The following is a 16,397-nucleotide window of genomic DNA, read 5'->3' as shown; positions in this document are numbered from 1 at the left end:
GGAAAGAATATGGTTGTAAACATCACTATTCTACCTTTTTGTTTTTAAGTGTATTTATTTTGAGAGACAGAGAAAGAGCGAGTAGGAGCAGGGGGAAGAAGAGGGAGAGAGAGAATCCCAAGCAGGCTCCACACGTAGCGTGGAGCCCAACGCAGGGCTCGAACTCATGATCCGTGAGATCGTGACCTGAGCAGAAACCAAGAGTCGAATGCTTAACTGACTGAGCCACCCAGGCGCCCCGCTATTCTACCATTCTTAAATATCCTTTTCTGAAAGGAACTCAATTTTATATACTATATTTTTGTTGTATAATTAAAGAGGATACTTAAAACATTTTTATGGGCTCCAATATGTTTCACAAAATTGTATATTTGCCAGAGTAATTATTGTTATTATGTTATTATTGACAATTATGCCAATAAATTGTGAAACAATTTTTAGTAAATTGTTAGTAAGCAATTTATAAATAATTGTTACTAAACAATTTTTAGCAAATTGCAGCAAAACATTGTTTAATGGCCTTCATCTAAGTACAGTTAAGCACCCTTCTTGTTTGTTTTAGGAGTGACAAGACCTCATTGTCATTTTGGCATTGAATGGTGACTCACAGCATCCAAGCTATCTTGGTTTCTAGGTTTTAAAAACACACATGGGTCTCTAATTACGTCACAGTTGTTTCCTGTCCAGAAGGCTATCTGTTACGTCTCCTTCCTTATATATGTGTCTTGTTATTTTGCCCATCAGAAGTGAATTCTTTCAGGGGGCCTGGGTGGCTCAGTCAGTTGAGCATCTGACTTTGGCTCAGGTCATGATCTCACAGTTCCTGAGTTCAAGCCCCGCATCTGGCTCTGTGCTGTCGGTGTAGAGCCCCCTTTGGATCCTCTGTCCCCCTCCCTGCGTGCCCCTCCCTGGCTCGCACTCTCTGTTTCTCCAAAATAAATAAAAATTAAAAAAAAAAAAAAGAGATGAATTCTCTCATGACAGAAGGCAGCATCAGCCACAGCCTATCCTGAAGACAGCTACTGTCAAGAGGAAGAGGAATACAAAGTAAGAGATACTGTAGAGGCCTTGAGAAGCAGCCTGATTTTCAATATGTACCTTTTATGGGTTGAAATGTGTCTCCTCCAAATTCAAATGTTGAAGTCTTAACCCCCAGTACCTCAGAATGTGACTTCACTTGGCAATAGTCTTTACAGAGCTAATCAATTTAAAATGATGTCATTAGTGTGGGCCCCAATCCATGATAACTAGTGTGCTTATCAAAAAAAGAGATTTGGACAGAGACAGACACACATAGAAGGGATGTGGTGTGAAGGCCCAGGGAGAAGACGGCCATCTTACAAGCCAAGAGAGGAGCCTGGGACAGATTCTGCCTCACAGCCCTCAGAAAGAACCAACTCTGGTCAACACCTTGATTTGGTACTTTGAGCTTCCAGATCTGTGAGACAATACATTCCTGTGGTAGAAGCCACGTAACTTGCGGCTCTTTGTTCCAGCTGCCCTGGCAAGTTAATCCGGTGCCAAAAAGAACAAAAGTCACCACAAGAGGTTTCCAGCCAAATTGCCTTTATGGGAGTGTAGTTCAGCACATTTTGTTTTCCTGTGGTCGGTCATGTGAGGAAGCAAAAAAAAAAAAAAAAACCACAGAGAAGCTGCTGGAAAGGTTTCTCTATAATTTTTCCCTTTCAGAGTTGGATGAGACTGTGAACTGAATAACTACTGAATAACTACTTACCCATCTGCAGCCGGATACCCTGCAGCTCTTTTCCTTTTTTTTTTTCCTTTTATTTTATTTATTTTTTTATATATGATATTTATTGACAAATTGGTTTCCATACAACACCCAGTGCTCATCCCAAAAGGTGCCCTCCTCAATACCCATCACCCATCCTCCCCTCCCTCCCACCCTCCATCAACCCTCAGTTTGTTCTCAGTTTTTAAGAGTCTATTATGCTTTGGCTCTCTCCCACTCTAACCTTTTTTTTTTTTTCCTTCCCCTCCCCCATGGGTTCCTATTAAGTTTCTCAGGATCCACATAAGAGTGAAACCATATGGTATCTGTCTTTCTCTGTATGGCTTATTTCACTTAGCATCACACTCTCCAGTTCCATCCACGTTGCTACAAAAGGCCATATTTCATTTTTTCTCATTGCCACGTAGTATTCCATTGTGTATATAAACCACAATTTCTTTATCCATTCATCAGTTGATGGACATTTAGGCTCTTTCCATAATTTGGCTATTGTTGAGAGTGCTGCTATGAACATTGGGGTACAAGTGGCCCTATGCATCAGCACTCCTGTATCCCTTGGATAAATTCCTAGCAGTGCTATTGCTGGGTCATAGGGTAGGTCTATTTTTAATTTTCTGAGGAACCTCCACACTGCTTTCCAGAGCGGCTGTACCAATTTGCATTCCCACCAACAGTGCAAGAGGGTTCCCGTTTCTCCACATCCTCTCCAGCATCTATAGTCTCCTGATTTGTTCATTTTGGCCACTCTGACTGGCGTGAGGTGATACCTGAGTGTGGTTTTGATTTGTATTTCCCTGATAAGGAGCGACGTTGAGCATCTTTTCATGTGTCTGTTGGCCATCCGGATGTCTTCTTTAGAGAAGTGTCTATTCATGTTTTCTGCCCATTTCTTCACTGGGTTATTTGTTTTCCGGGTGTGGAGTTTGGTGAGCTCTTTATAGATTTTGGATACTAGCCCTTTGTCCGATATGTCATTTGCGAATATCTTTTCCCATTCCGTTGGTTGCCTTTTAGTTTTGTTGGTTGTTTCCTTTGCTGTGCAGAAGCTTTTTATCTTCATAAGGTCCCAGTAATTCACTTTTGCTTTTAATTCCCTTGCCTTTGGGGATGTGTCGAGTAAAAGATTGCTACGGCTGAGGTCAGAGAGGTCGTTTCCTGCTTTCTCTTCTAAGGTTTTGATGGTTTCCTGTCTCACATTTAGGTCCTTTATCCATTTTGAGTTTATTTTTATGAAAGGTGTGAGAAAGTGGTCTAGTTTCAACCTTCTGCATGTTGCTGTCCAGTTCTCCCAGCACCATTTGTTAAAGAGGCTGTCTTTTTTCCATTGGATGTTCTTTCCTGCTTTGTCAAAGATGAGTTGGCCATACGTTTGTGGGTCTAGTTCTGGGGTTTCTATTCTATTCCATTGGTCTATGTGTCTGTTTTTGTGCCAATACCATGCTGTCTTGATGATGACAGCTTTGTAGTAGAGGCTAAAGTCTGGGATTGTGATGCCTCCTGCTTTGGTCTTCTTCTTCAAAATTGCTTTGGCTATTTGGGGCCTTTTGTGGTTCCATATGAATTTTAGGATTGCTTGTTCTAGTTTCGAGAAGAATGCTGGTGCAATTTTGATTGGGATTCCTGCAGCTCTTTTCCAATGGCAACTGAGAATCCCTTTGGTTTATGGCTCCCCGGTCTTTTCTTTTATTCTGACCTCTTCTACCTATTCAATAAATTGATCAGTTAAAGTTCAAAGAGTTTCTCAACTTGAAGACCCTCAACGCAAAGAAAGGCAATAAAGCTCAGGCAACTTTTGTGAGACTTGACAAGTGTCCTTCAGGAAACCTTGCATGACACAAGAATATTTGTTGCCTTAAAGAATAGTGATAGAAGGAAGAAACCTATGCACTGAGGACCTGTATTTAGCTTCTTTCTCTGCATGAGGATAGGTTTAACTTGCACCTGGGTTTGGCTAGCTCTATGCTCCTCTCTAGGGATGCCTGAAAAGTCTGGTACTGACCCTTGGCTAAGATAAGGGTGAAAGGTGCTAGTTAATGGTTTATAATATGCTATTTAAAGCTCAAAATTCCCTCAGAGGCATCATATCCTGACTTTTCTACATTGGTTAGGGGTCTATAGATGATGATTTGCACCTGGTTTCACAGTTGACAGTCTGGTTTTAGTTGTGACCAGTGGAGTATTAAAGGCCCCTCGGCAAACTTGTGTCTCCGATTCTTTGAAACCGAGGTGCCTTGAACATATCTTAGTAGCCCATAATCTGACTATAGAGCACACCCTCTGCAGTGGAAAAAAGACGCTGACAGGGACTCCTGGATATGTCAAAACCCTCCATGATTGATTGCTTTTCTTCTTTTGCTGTACTTCCCTCGATTAAAGCCTTATGTGTGAAAGGTTGTAAGTCCTTTCAACTTTTTGATCCTGTATGATCGTTACACCCACAAACCCTAGATTCAAGGCTGAGACCTTGAGCTCTTCCTAAAATTTACCTTAAAGGGTAAAGCAAACACACGTTCTAGAGACCACAGATTGAAAAGAAAATGGGAAAGCAGTAGGGACCCCAATCTTTGTTGGGTTTTAAGGCAGACTCAAGGCCTGGATAAGAGGTCGTAAAGATGTCTGGGATGCCGGATCTCAGTTCTAAGTGTAAATGGAGGGAAACTCAGGAGCCCCATAGGCATAGAATAGACACTCCTGGGCCATCAGATCCCAGTTTCCCTACCTCTATCAAGAATATAACTCTGGTTGGAGGGTGAAGGTAATTGAGACAGCAGGTAAAATTAAAATGGGTCTTGACAGTTATTTCTTCCGGTTCACATGACTTCTGTGCTTCTAGAGACTACCTCTGGGGCCAAAAACATTACAGAATATAAGAGAGCAAAAGCTACAGCATAATGAAAATTGGACAATTAAATCAAGGTCATCTGCCAAAGGCACACATTCTAAATAACTATTAAATTCACTGCTTTCCATAAACTATTTGTTTTGAGTGTTGGATTAAATTGGTCCAAGACAGTTTTATATTCTGGGCCCTCCAGAGGCTCTAAATGGGATATCTCTTGTAAAGCATGTGCGAATAAAGGAGTTATGAAGTACAAGAGAACAGCAGAAACATTTATGCACAGAAAATGCCTTGTAACCTTAATCAGGATAAAGAAAGGAGTAAGCGCTAGAAGAACGTCTACCATTAGAGAGGTGGTTAAACAAATTATAGCACATCGAAATGATGGAATATTATGCAGACATTAAAATGATAATTAAGATTATGGAGAAACATAAACAAGATGTCTGATATGATGTTATGTAAAACCAGAAGAATACAAAGTGGCATATAAAAATATGAGAGCATATAATTACATATGCAAGTTGAAGGCAATATATTAAAACATTGAATTATAAATTGGAGTGGGCCATTGATTTTTTATTTTAACTTGTTTAATGCTTTTATTTACTTTTGAGAGCGAGAGAGAGACAGACCCTGAGTAGGGGAGGGTTAGAGAGGGAGACAGAATCCGAAGCAGGCTTCAGTCTCCCAGCCATCAGCACAGAGCCTGATGTGGGGCTTGAACTCAAGAGCTGTGAGATCATGACCTGAGCCAAAGTCAGACGTTTAACCGACTGAGCCACCCAGGCTCCCCAGGGCCATTGGTTTTTCATTGAAATGTATACTGTTCTACGGACTTTGTGTATGTATGTACATGTATGTATATCTTTTGTATGTGTATATTTCTATATAAACATAAGACATTTAGTGGTGGACGCATTAGTATGGATTTTTTGGAGATACCTCTGTTTAGAGCAGCACTTTCCGATGGCACTTGCTGCAATGATACAAATGGTCTGGAAGTCTGTGCTGTCCAGTATGGTACATACTAGCCATATGTGTCTATCATGCACTTGAAATGTGGCTAGTGTTGCTGAGCAATCAAATTGTTGTTTTTTCAACTTTACTTAAAATTTAAATTCAAGTAGCCACACGTGGCTAGGGGATACCATACTGTTCTCTAAAGTGTACCAATGTGTAGCTAGAAGATAGATAATGTTCAGTAGCGCGTTCGTTAGTCTGGATTTTTGTCTGTTGCCCTTCATATTTTTTTCTATAATCGATTGGGACCTGTGTAAGTACTCTGCCATTTACTTCTCCCATTGGAGCAAGAGCTGAGGCAAAAGGTGCTCTGTGCTGAAACATAAAAGTTAAAAGAGCTCCACTTACTCTCCACTTCAGTGGAGTTTTAGTGCATCAATTTTGGCATATCAAAAAATCTTTACTGTAATCACAAGTATACCAGAGTCCCACAGTTCCCCTAACGGCTGCCTCTTTCTGGGACAAAAACATAAGACCAGAAAACTACCAGGTTGTATGCTTCCTGGGTTACCCTGGCCTAGAAGGTACATGAACAAAGGGCTCCTGCACAGTCAATAACCAAGTCAATATGAATGGGAGAGAAAAGAGCATTGGTTAGTTCTCCCATTTGGGAAAATGTGGAGGCTCCATCTGACTGTGTGTTTTTGGAATCCTGTTCTCATGTGCCCCTACTAAGCGATGCCCACCTGATTTAGATAGATCTCATCCTGACATCTGTGTTACTGCAGTGGTCCCTTCTTCAACATCTTTGCATATCCACTGTCTCAATCACATCTTTACATTCTTATCCCACATCTACACCCTGGAATCCCATTTTCTTCTCCGGAGGAACTGTTGAGTTGGTTCTTGATGGATGGGAGAATCGGGATTAGAGAGGAGTAAGGGAGAACAACTGACTCAAACCTGGTGTGATGTAATTCCCAGACTCTTTTAGACAACTGATGATTATTACTGATATATGGTGACATGCTGGGGGACTGTTCTGATAGACCTAAATGAAATTTCTTAGACTGGAGGTGTTATTTACTAACCTCCTATCCATCTACCTATCACATAGTAGTCTAAATATCTTTAAACAGTCTTTCATCTTGTATCTGGTCCAACAATGATTTCCTAATCAGTCTTTTTCCTGTGTCTTTACCAAGAGTAAAATCTTTTCCTTGGCAGATATAGAGGCTTAGTCTCTTGAATGAAACTTAAATAAAACTTTGACATAATGAATTTGTCAAATTTGTTTTTCTTAAGACTTTGGAGGTCCTGCCAAGATGACTCAACTCATGAAAACCTACCAGAATGAAGGGAGAACAGCCCTGAGTTGAGTAATACCTCACTAAGAATGATATTGAAAACTTGGAGAGGGAGTTTGGAGCCAGAGTGTTGGATGTCTCCGTGGTTTGGGCAATTACAGTGAATGTCACCATCCTCGTTCTTCCTGTACGTTCCTGGAAAAGTCATTTGGTGCCAGAAAGAAGTCATAGGACTGGAGGAAAGGTGAGTTGAGTATTACGTTATGCTACTAAGGGATGACAAAATCCTCTAGCAAAGATAGGGTGTGAAAGTACTCATTTATTAAATTAGTTGCAGAAAGTTATTTTGTATTTCACTGGCAAGGGCTTCGTGTCTTATTTTCATTTTTCTTTTAGCTTAAGTTGTATAATTAGCCTGGCAACTTTTTACATGTTTGTATATGTCTTTAAATAGTCATTTATAATTCTTTGTGTTCATGATCAGAGAGATTCTAGATAGAGAGCTGCCTGTTTCTTTAAAATACCTTTGAAAAATTATAGGTAATTGATTAAAGGAAGTGGTCGTTTGTATGCACCATGAGAACATCTAGTCCAAACAGAGAGATTCATCTTGAGCTGGAGAAGGAACAGAAAATCCTTTCAGCTAATATCACAAAAATATACTATCTTATTCTCTGATGTTAAAGAAGAAGACAGTTTCTTGTGTTGGGCATAGTGACTTGAGGGATTGGCTGGAATGGACTAAGAGCTGGAACTTTCTCTGTAAATGTAAATAGTATTATTAAATGCAAAGTATCTACCTACCTACTTACTGTTGCAAGTTGGGTTCTCCTGGAAGTAGATCCAGAGGTAGAGTTTAGCAGGGAGGTATGAGGAGATCAACACATATGTGCAGAAGGAGAAGTCCAAACTAATGCCGGCCCTACAGATGCCCTGGCAACCCCGTGGGGGCACTCTGGAGTTAAAATTACCCTTCCGAGTTGTTTCCTGTTAGGTCAAGATGGCCACACATTAAATCACCACTTGGATCAGGATAGTGCTAACTTTGTGGCTCCCTGCAGCCAAGGTAGCAGTGACAACTGAAGGCTTTCTGTTTACATCACTCCTAGCAGCTGGGGCATGTCTTTCAATGAGAAGGGATCCCGGTGGAGCATAAAGGGGTCCACCTCCTTAGTCATGTAGTTTTTTGAAACCAAATTACCTAATCTAGAGGGAAATTAGCAAGCTTGTCAAATTTATCATATTTAATGGAGCACATATTTAATTAGTCTAGGGACTTAGCTTATGTACATTTAGAATAAATGGTCTCAAGAACTCATACACCCAAAAAGAGAAGTAAAAAGAAAAAAATGTGCTCAAAAGGGAACAATTAAATTTTAGGTAATGGCTGACCTTTAGGTAACTAAGAAACAAAGGAATGAGCATTGTTGTCAAAGCTAATTTTAAGAAAATGTTCTAAATGAAGACTTGAGCAAAATTAGAATAGTTTTAATATTACGTAACAAATAGGGGCTTCTGGGTGGCTCAGTAGGTTAAGTGTCCACCTTCGGCTCAAGTCATGATCTCATAGTTCATGGGTTTGAGCCCTGCATCAGGCTCTGCACTGACTGCTCAGAACCTGGAGCCTACTTCATATTCTGTGTCTCTCTCTCTGCCCCTTCCAACTTGTGCGTGCACACACACACACACACACACACACTCTCTCTCTCTCTCTCCCTCTCTCTCAAAAATAAACATTATAAAAAATATTGTGTAAGAAATAAATATTAGAGAATTATAAACGTTATTACTCTTAGTTATCGTAAATCATATACAAATTAAACTATTTTGTTAAATTGTTTTTAAAGATAGTGATAGCATCCTAAATTTTCTAGAGACTATCTACAAAAATAACTGCAACTAACATCATACTTAATGGTGAGACATTTGAATTTTTCCAACTAAGATCATGTTCCCTGTCGCTACTCTTTTTCCAAATCATAGTGAAAGTTCTAGCTAATGCAATCAAACAAGAAAAGGAAATAAAATATATGCAATTTGGGAAGTAAGAAATAAAGCTGTCTTTGTATATGGTATGATTTTCTCTGTAGAAAATACAGAAGAATTCACAGACAAAACTCCTGGAACTAATAAGTGACTTTGGCAAGGTTTCAGGAGACAAAGTCATTATACAAAATTCAATCATTTTTCTATATACCAGCAATAAACAAGTGGAATTTGAAATGAAAAACACAATACCACTTAGATTGGCAATTACCAAAATGAAATACTTAAGTACAAATCTTACAATATATGCACAAGATCTATATGAGGAAAACTACAAAACTCTGGTGAATAAATTAAAAAAACTAAATGAGAGATATTCCATGTTCATGGATAGGAACACTCAATGTTTTTAAGCTGTCAGCTCTTCCCAACTTGATGTATAGATTCAATGTAATCTCAATCAAAATCTCAGCAATTTATTTTGTGGATATTGACAAACTGATTCTAATGTTTATATAGAGCGGCAAAAGACCCAAAATAGCCAACATAATATTGAAGAACAATGTTGGAGAACTGACACCACCTCACTTCAAGACTTACTATAAAGCTACAGGAATCAAGACATTGTGGTATTGGTGAATGACAAATAGATCAATGGAATAGAACAGAGAACTCATAAATAGACCCATATAAATATAGTCAACCCATCTTTGACATAAGAAGCAAAGGCAATACAATGGAGTAAAGATAGTTTGTCTATAAATGGTGCTGGAACAACTGGACATCTGCATGCAAAGAAATGAAATTTGATATACACCTTGCACCCTTCACAAAAATTAACTCAAAATGCATCACAGACCCAAATGTAAAACACAAAACTATAAAATTCATAGAAGATAACTTAGAAATTCTAGATTACCTTGGGTATGGCAGTGACTTTTTAGAGACAACACCAAAGGCACAGTGCATGAAAGAAATAATTAATATGCTATACTTTATTCAGATTAAAATCTTCTGCTTCTTTAAAGACAATGTCAAGAGAACGAGAAGACATACGAGAGACTGGGGGAAAGTATTTGCAAAAGACACATCTGATAAAGGACTGTTATCCAAAACAACATTATTAATCATTAGGGAAATGCAAATCAAAACCACAATGAGATATCACCTCACATCTCTTAGAATGGCTTCATTAAAAAAAAGCAAGAAATAAGTGTTGGCAAGGATGTAGAGAAAAGGAAACCCTTGTGCACTGTTGATGGAAATGTAAATTGGTTCAACCACTGTGGAGAACAGTATGGACATACTTCAAAAAAATTATAAATAGAACTACCTTGTGATTTAGCAATTCCACTTCTGGGTATTTATCTGAAGGAAACCTAGACATTAATTTGAAAAGATACATGCACCCCCTTGTTCATTGCAGCATTATTTATAATAGCCAACACATGGAAACAGCCTAAGTGTCCATCAGTGGATGAATGGGGAAAGAAGATATGGTACACAACACACACACATGCACGCGTGCGCGCACACACACACACTGGAATGCTATTCAGCCATTAAAAAGAATGAAATCTTGCTGTTTTCAACAGCATGGATGAACCTTGAGAGCATTATTCTAAGTGAAATAAGTCAGACAGAGAGAGGAAAATACTGTATGATCTCTTATACGTGGAACCTTAACAGCAACAGAAACATGCTCACAGATGCAGAGAGCAGATTGGTGGTTGCAAGAGGCAGGGGGTGGAGGAAAGAGGAGTTGCTAAACTTTTTTAAAAAAATTAAATAAATTGGGTAAAATTTTAACTATATATAAACTAGACACACACACAGAATTGTTAAAACTCAACAATAAGGAAACAAACAACGTCATTAAACAATGGGCCAAAGATCTGCACAGACTCTTCATCAAAGCTATATGGATGGCAGATAACCATACGAAAATATGCTCCGCATCATGTGTCATCACAGAAATGCCAATTAGAACAATATTGGCATAGCAGTACCCACCCGTTAGAAAGGCCAATTCCTGGACACTGAGAACACTGAATGCCAGGGGAGCAATAGGAATTCTCGTTTATTGCTGGTGGGGATCGAAATGGTACAGCCACATTGGAAGACAGGTTGGAGGTTTCCTAAAAAGCTAAACATACTCTAACATAGGATCCTACGGTTGTGCTCCTTGGTATTTACCCACAGGAATAAAAAACTTATGTCCACCCCAAACTTGTACATGGATGTTTATCGCAACTTTATTCATAATTGTCAAAACTAGGAAGCAGCCAAAATGCTCTTCAGTAGGTGAAGGGATAAACTGTGGCTCAGCCAGAGGATGGAATCTTATTTTGCACTAGAACAGAATGAGCTATCAAGCCATGAAAAGACACGGAGATTACATAAATGGGTATTACCAAGTCGAGGAAGATGGTCTTAAAAGCTACATATTGTATGATTCCAACTGTATGACATTCTGGAATAGGCAAAACTATGGACAGAATAAAAGGATCAGTGGTTGCCAGAGGTTGCAAAGAGGATAAATAGGCAAAGCACGGAGGACTTGAAGGGCAATGGAAATACTCTTGGGGATATGATAATGATGGATATACATCACACGTTTGTCCAAACCCATAGAATGTACAACAAGATTGAACTAGAATGTAAATTATGGACTTTGTGTGATTATGATGTGCCAATTTAGGTTCACTAGTTGTAATTAATGTACCAATTTGGTGGGAGTGTTGATGATGGGGGGTGCTATACATTTGTGGGGGCAGGGAAATCTCAATATTTACCCCTCCATTTTGCTGTGAACCTTAAACTGCTCTAAAAAACGTCCTAATGTAAAATAATTAATTAATTAGGAAAAGATAGATGCATTCGTCCTGTATAAAGTATATACAGTACTTGATTTTATTTTCTTACAAAATAATCTAAGTAATTGAGTCTCTCTAATACCTGTCTTATGTGTCAGGAAAGTGATGATTCCTGACACACAAATTTTAGGAAAATGTAAATTTAAACATAGATGCTCAACTAAATTGATCTATAATAACTAATACCTTTCTGAATTTTTTGTCCGTGTGAAAGCCAACGAATATTTCAAAATTCATAAATACTAGTTAGTCCACTTATACCATGTGAGTAAAATCTCACTATGTTATAATTTTTTGAGAACTTACGCTTTTAATATCCACCGTGATTGTATTGTTACTTAATTAATTTACAACTTATTCAGAATCTTTTGATTATAATTTATGTTCTATAAGATATAAGTGTAATTGATTAATACTCTTAGGTTACCTGGAAAATTTTTAAAGAGATCAAAGTGAATAGAGAAGGAGAAAAGCAAAAGTAGTTGATCAGTAGATAATAGCTTTAATTTATATATTCTTAGCTATATGTGAACATATCTGTCGATGTAGAAAAAGTACTTATATGTTTATAAGGTACTTATAAGTTAAAAGTACATGTAAGTACTTATATGTTGAAAGCTGAAGTTTAAATTTTCAAATAATGTTGTAATCTTTCATTTTTTTAGTGTGGTCATACATGTATATGTTTATTTTATTTACTTATTTATTAAGAAATTTTATGCTTTTTTGAATTTATTTAAATGTTTTTATTTTTGAGACAGAGAGAGACAGAGCATGAGCAGGGGGAGGGGCAGAGAGAGAGGGAGACACAAAATCCTTAGCAGACTCCAGGCTGAGTTGTCAGTACAGAACCCAACGCGGGTCTCAAACCCCCGGACTGTGAGAAGATCATGACCTGATCATGACCTGAGCCAAAGTCGGACGCTTAACCACCTGAGCCACCTAGGCGCCCCAAGAAATTTTATGTTTAAGTGGGAGAAAATACTGGTAGCTCAGAAGACAAAATGTCTTCAGAGTATTGTCTGCTTTGAATGTGAGACAATAAAAAGTTATTCTTTGTTTTTCCAGTATGTTCTACCTAGATGACAGATGATTTTTGCCTCATACATCCTGACTGTGCATTCTCAAGAAAGTCTGTTAATTTTTATGCTATTTTATGCTTTGGGGAATTCCATAACTATAGACAGCTATAAAACACTGACATAAAGAACTGAATTTTTAATGTTTATTATAGAATCATTCTGTTATAGTTGTTATGTGGTATTGCTCCTGTCTGGATCTTTCTTGTTCTCAAACAGTTGTATTCTTGTTGGAAAACTCTTATGATGTTGCTTTCCTCTGAGCTCAAACCTCAAAATCAGAGTAATACAAATGAAAAGGATTTATTGGCACCCTAACCATATTCATTGCTCCCAAGACAGCTGCTACATAGCACCAAAGGATTTTTCCTCATCTTCTAACTGATAAATTGGCACTCTTGAGCAAGAAAGAATGTTAGAAATAATTAGCTTTGCTTGGTATGCTCATTATCTTCTTAATTGGCTCAACAGAATGGTAAGGTTGTTCTTTATTAGGGTAAAAAATCTGAAGGCAACTGTCAAATTAAAGAAGAAACTTATCTCCCCCAGGTTAGTCTTGTGAAGGACCAGTGCTACAGTACAAAGATATTTGTAATAGTGGTTAATCTTCATAATATGTGTAGATTCCTACTTTTATTTCTATGCACGGGATGACACATTATCAATAGGCTGATTTCTCAAAAACTTCTATGTCCGGCTATAAAAATGTCTTATGAGATATTACTGATCATGACATACATTTTATAGGAGAGACCCTAAGGTGCTTTCGATTCACCAATTCCTCTGCTGATCGTGGTATATTTTAACCGTTATAATAATCAATTAAGTTGGGACAAAATGTTATCGGGAGGTGTACATGCTTCGGAACCGTATCTCAATGAGAGATTTCATTCTTTTTCGCTCTGATGTGATGGAGTGTTGCTGGAATAAAGGGATAGACTTCTCCTCAACCAGAGATTTCTGCTCTCATGTTACATTTATCTAATAGCAAAGCCATAAGTTACAGATTGGCAAATGTCTCTGAGGGAGCTATTAAAGATAACCTGAGAGATTTGGGAAAACAGCCTTTAGCAGAGACTCTGGACTATTTTAATGTAGTTGGGTTTGAGAGAACGAGCTTATGGATGTGTGCTGATGTTACCACTGTAGTCTGACACTGGGGAGACTCAGCCTATGGGGAACTTAAGATGCATAATTTCCAGGACTGTTTTTTTCTAGAAGTAGATAACTCTATGAAACTAGACTGTTGAACAATATCATTGGAACAAGATTTAATTATGTGGAATTGAGTAAAACCTTTGACAAAAATCTAATAGTGATTATTTTCTTGGAACATTGTGGTATTGTTTTTAATAATCTACTTTTATTAAGTATATAATGAAATTCTTTTCTGCCTTTTTCCCCCCTCTATCTCTAAATTTCAGTTTAACAGGCTTTCATTGTTGAAACCCTAGTTTAACCTGTAATTTAATATTCGGGATTAAATGCCTACTGAACTGGACCCGCCTGATAATATTTTTAATCATAGAGTGATTGGCACACTGTGTAAACCGACCTGAAAAAAATTATGAAAATAAGGTGTTCTTCGTCTAGCCAAATTGGAGTATTAAGGGCCAGATTCATCCTCCTGTAAGAAACAACCAAAAAATGGACCAAATATAGTGGAACTGCAGTTGCCAGACTATGATGAATCTGAGCATCCCTGCTGGGTGGTATCAGAAAAGACTAAATTGAGAGTCAGTACTCTCATCTCCACAGGGTAATAATGAGGTTCCCCAATACATCCTTCGTCCACCACATGACATGAGTAGAAACCACATAGAAAACTTAGATTTCTACTTCCACCTTGTGGTAACAAACCACCCTACTCCCTTGTTCTTGGGATGGTATGAGGGAGCATCAGAAATCTCACCACCCTCTGTGGTGTCATTGTAGGCCATGTGAAAAGGCCATGTGAAAAGCCTGCATCTCTCTCCACCTGGAAGTAACTAGACATCTCCTACCCCTCCTACTGGCATGGTGCCAGAGGAGGCCTAGTGGAGAGTTGTGATTTTTACCACCACTTAGTGGTAACAAGGTAAATCTCTCATGGTGTCAGTGAAGGAAAAGTGGTGAACAGTAATTAGGTGCGCCTCCCCTTACTAGCCATGGTGGTAACAGTGAAGCCAAGATGGGAAGCCTGAATTCCTATCTCTGCCCAGTAGTAAAAAGAGCCCTCTTCCCCAGGTGTGAGCAGAGTCTGAATAGAGAATCTGGCGTAACAAGATGGTACTTACCTCACTCACCTAAACAGTGTCACAAGAAGCCTGGTAAAACACAAGATTTTAAAGAGATCCAGAATCATATAATACCCAAATATCCAGGCTTCAACTGAAAATCACTTGTCAAGCAAACAACCAAGATATCAAACCGAACAAGAAAAGATAATCAACATATACTAACATTGAGATGACATAGATCATAGAATTATCTGGCAAGAATATTTAAGCAGCCATCATTAAAGTATTTGAATGAGCAATCACACACTCCAAACAGATGAAAAATAGAAGACCTTACCAAAAAATAGGAAATCTTCATAATGAAATAAAAGATATAAAGAGGAACCCAAGAGAAATTTTGGAACTAAAATGTACAATAACCAAAATATAAAACTCAATGGATGCCCTCAACAGCAGAATGGAGAGGACATAGGAATTCCCCATAAGAAAGAAGCAGCAAACTTCAAGATAAAACAATGAAATTACAAAATCTGAACAACAGAGAGAAAGTTGAATAAAAAATATAAAGAAATCCTAAGAAACAGGTGGCACTGTAGAAAATGATCTAACATTCATGTTTCTGGAATCCCAGCAATAAAGGAGAAATGGAGTGAGATTGAAAAGATATTCAAAGGAATAGTGGCTGATGATAATTCCTTGATGCAAAAGATGTAAACATATGGATTCAAGAAGCTGAATGAAACCCTGAGAAATCTGCATAAAGACACATAATAGTCAAACTTCTGAAAACTGAAGACAAAGAAAGACCTCTTGGGATCTGTGACAGAAACAATACCTTCCCAGTTCAAATGAAAGCAGATTTTTCATCAAAGACCACGGAAGCCAGAAGAAGTGGAGCAACACTTTTCTAGTGTTGAAATAAAACAGTTGTCAGCCCAGAATCCTGTATCTATTGAAAATAGCCTTCAGAATTAAGAGGAAATTAAGACATTCTCAGATGAAGGAAAATTAGGAAAATTTGTCAACAATGGACCTACCCCCAAAAAATGGATAAAGATTTTTTTCTAAACAGAAAGGAAATGATAAAAGAAAGAATCTTGGAATCTTACCAAGGAAGAAATAACTCAGAAAGAGTAAAAATGTGGGTGAATAACACATCACTTGAATATATATAATGTGATAATCTACAGCAACCACTAAGTAAGCTATACAAAGAGATACACTAAAAAATATTGTAGATGAATCAAAATGAATTTTAAAAAATGTTCAAGTAACCCACACAAAGCCAGGAAAACAAAACAGGCAGAGAAGAAGGGCAGAGCAAACAAAAATTAAAATAATAAAATGTCAAATTCAAGCCTTAATTTATCCATAA

Source organism: Felis catus, chromosome X (genome assembly GCF_018350175.1).
Source record: "Felis catus isolate Fca126 chromosome X, F.catus_Fca126_mat1.0, whole genome shotgun sequence".
Taxonomy (NCBI): Eukaryota; Metazoa; Chordata; class Mammalia; order Carnivora; family Felidae; genus Felis; species Felis catus.
This window is presented reverse-complemented; position numbering follows the sequence as displayed.